A 3,622-nucleotide genomic window follows, 5' to 3' on the forward strand; every position below is an offset into this window, starting at 1 on the left:
TCCCGCGGCATATGGAGGTTCCCAGGCTAGGGGTCCAATCGGAGCTGTAGCCACCGGCCTACGCCAGAGCCACAGCAACGCGGGATCCGAGCCGCATCTGCAACCTACACCACAGCTCACGGCAACGCCGGATCGTTAACCCACTGAGCAAGGGCAGGGACCGAACCCGCAACCTCATGGTTCCTAGTCGGATTCGTTAACCACTGCGCCACGACAGGAACTCCTAAAAATTTTTTTAAATTAATTAATTAATTAATTTATTTATTTATTGGTCTTTTTGTCTTTTCTAGGGCCATACCCGCGGCACATGTAGGTTCCCAGGCTAGGGGTCGAATTGGAGCTGTAGCCGCCAGCCTACACCACAGCCACAGCAAGGCCAGATCCGAGCCTCGTCTGCAACCTACACTACAGCTCACGGTGATGCTGGATCCTTAACCCACTGAGCAAGGGCAGGGATCGAACCCGCAACCTCATGGTTCCTAGTCGGTTTCATTAACCACTGTGCCACGATGGGAACTCCTGGAGTCTATTTTTTTTTTTTTTTTTTTTTTTGGCTTTTTGCCTTTTCTAGGGCTGCTCCCTTGGCATATGGAGGTTCCCAGGCTAGGGGTCTAATCAGAGCTGTAGCCGCTGGCCCACGCCAGAGCCACAGCAATGGGGGATCGGAGCTACGTCTGTGACCTACACCACAGCTCATGGCAACGCTGGATCCTTAACCCACTGAGCGAGGCCGGGGATCTAACCCTCAACCTCATGGTTCCTAGTCGGATTCGTTAACCACTGAGCCACAATGAGAACTCCTGGAGTCCATTTTTTAAATATGGAGCCCACCTGATGCATATCCTCTCATCACCTCAGGTAAGGACTTCATAGAGAGAATACATTCCAAACTTCTTATCACAGCATTCAATGCCTTCCAAACTTAACCCTACCTGCCTTTCTAGCTGTACCTTCTGCCTCATGTGCAGTTATGGTCAGTTTATGTCTGATTCTCCTCCAGATCAAGAGCCTCCCTGAGACCAGAGATTGTGCCTTTTTATTTTCCCTTGTTATATCTCCCCGGATGGAAAGTTTCTCAGAAGCAAGAACCAGAACACCTGGATTGGTACAGAATCAATTGTTAGTTCACTGCCTGGTTGTTGGTTTTTTTTTTTTTTTTTTTTTTTTTTTTTTTTTTTTTTTGTCTTATTGTGGTAAGAATACTTAACACTTAACAGGAGACCTACCCTCTTAACAGATTTTTTTTTTTTGGTCTTTTTGCATTTTTCTAGGGCCGCGCCCACAGCATATGGAGGTTCCCAGGCTAGGGGTCCAATCGGAGCTGTAGCCGCAGGCCTGCACCACAGCCACAGCAACACAGGATCCGAGCCGCATTTGCAACCTACACCACAGCTCTGGTAACGCCAGATCCTCAACCCACTGAATGAGGCCAGGGATGGAACCCGCAACCTCATGGTTCCTAGTCAGTTTCGTTAACCACTGAGCCACGACGGGAAATCCAACAGATTATTTTTTAAATAAACCTTATTTATTTAACTTTAAAATTTTTTTAATTTTTAAAATTTAATTTTTTTATTTTACTTTGGAGTATAATTGATTTACAATGTTGTGTTAGTTTCAGGTATAGAGCAAATGATTCAGTTATACATATACATGTCTCTATTTTTTTCAGATTCTTTTCCATATAGGTTATTACAGAATATCGAGTGGTTAACAGATTTTTAAACATACAATACAGAATTATTGACAATAGATACAATGTTGCACCAAAGATCTCTAGAATTTATGCATCGTGCTTAAATGAAACTTTATGCTGGTTGATTAGTAATTTTCTATATCTCTTTCCTCTAGCCCTTGGCAATCACCATTCCATTCTTTGATCCTAAGAGCTTGACTGTTTTAGGTACCTCATATAAGTGGAATCATGCAATACTTGTCTTTCTGTCACAGGCTTACTTTATTTAGCGTAATATCCTCAAAGGCCATCCATGTTTTCACATGTTGCAAAATTTCCTTCTTTTTAAAGCCTGAATAATATTCCATTTGTGCATTTACCACATTTTTTAAATTCATTTTTTGTTGATGGACATTTAGGTTGTACCATTTTTTTTTTTCCCTGCACTGGCAGCATGTGAATGTTCCCAGGCCAGGGATCAAACCCATGCCTCAGCAGCAACTTGAGCTGCTACGTGGAGAAGGCTAGATCTTTAACCTGCTATGCCACAGTGGGAACTCCTGTTTCTATATCTTAACTATTGTGAATAATGTTGCAATGAGCTGCTAGATATATTAGTTTCTAGCAGCAAAAGGATTTTAGGGTGATGAGCCTAGCTAGTGTGATGCAATTCATATGCTCCAGATCAACATTTGTGGAGAGTTTTTATTTCAAAATAAGATAAATTTTTCAAAAAACTTTTCGTTTTGAAATAAATAGGGACAGGGACTTCTCATACCTTGTGCCAAGCTTTTGGTTTAGAAAATACAGGTTTCTGCTCCTTCTATGCCACCATAGTCATAGCGATGCTCATGGGTGTCCTGGTTGATGTTTTCAAAGGCCTCAGTGATGCTGAAAAGAGAGGCAAACACCAGGTTCTTTTTAGGCTGTGCTCCACAGTCATCTTCAGTTTCTAACGGTGGGGGTGAAACATGGTTACATTGGCGCATTTGAAATCATCAATGATCATCGAGCTGGGGAAACTGTTGTGAATCTCAGAGGCAGGCTAAGTAAGCATGGAGTGATCAGCTCTAGATGTTTTTTGGCCACCCTGCGGCACATGGAAGCTCCCAGGCCGTGGATCAGATCTGAGCCACAGTGACTGATGCCACAGCTGCAGCAAGGCCGGATCCTTTAAGCAACTGTGCCAGGCTGGGGATGGAACCTGCGTCCTGGCGCTTCGGAGAGGCTGCCAAATCCATTGCGCCACAGTGGGAACTCCAGCCCCAGATTTGATGTGCAACTCAAAGCTCTAGAACAATGGCAGAATAACCTGCTTCCTTTCCATCAGTTTGGTTTCATTGTAATGACAACCTCAACCGGCATCATGGACCATGAAGAAGTAGGACAAAAACACAGAGGAGAGGAAATCCCTGGATTCTTTTTCTAGGGATGTAATACAGAAGTTCAAATAAAATGCCTCAGTGGAAAAAAGAAAAAGAAAACATAGATTCCCAGTGGTGCGCTTTTTACCGCATTTGTCAGTCAGTACCAATGCCAGGAATCGTTTTTAGTAGCTGAAGCCTTTTTGGGGAACCCAGGGAAACAAAGAACTGGCTGAGCTGGTGGATTCTTAGATGAGTTTACTGGTTTCGTGTTGTAGCTCTGACTCAACCTCACCCCCCGCACCCACCCCCAGCACAAGCCAGAACAAGACATGAGAATGTCTCCTCTGCTGCTCCAAAATGGACATGCTCAGGATATCTGGGGCAAGAGAAAATTGCTCCTCTTTGGCCACATTTCAAAATTGACCCCCATGCCAAGTGTCCCCCGACACCTCTCACATACATGGAGCATTTCGTATCACATGGTGGGAAATGGAGGGAAGATATTATCAGTCCATAAAAGTGCATGGTCCCAGGGTGACAAGAACTCTGTCTATTCGGTTTAGCACTGTGCTTCCAAGGC

The 3,622-nt window shown here is 44.2% G+C and overlaps 1 pseudogene; it reads left to right on the forward strand.

Annotated features, from left to right (window-relative positions):
- The first annotated feature begins 2,526 nt into the window (after positions 1–2,526).
- Positions 2,527–3,104, forward strand: LOC100514563 (small ribosomal subunit protein uS8-like; annotated as a pseudogene).
- The last annotated feature ends 518 nt before the right edge of the window (positions 3,105–3,622 follow it).

This window comes from Sus scrofa, chromosome 2 (assembly GCF_054392235.1).
Source record: "Sus scrofa isolate SSC_HxYL_T2T_F1_AM1 chromosome 2, Sscrofa_HxYL_maternal_Yorkshire_Landrace_v2.0, whole genome shotgun sequence".
NCBI classification, from domain to species: Eukaryota; Metazoa; Chordata; class Mammalia; order Artiodactyla; family Suidae; genus Sus; species Sus scrofa.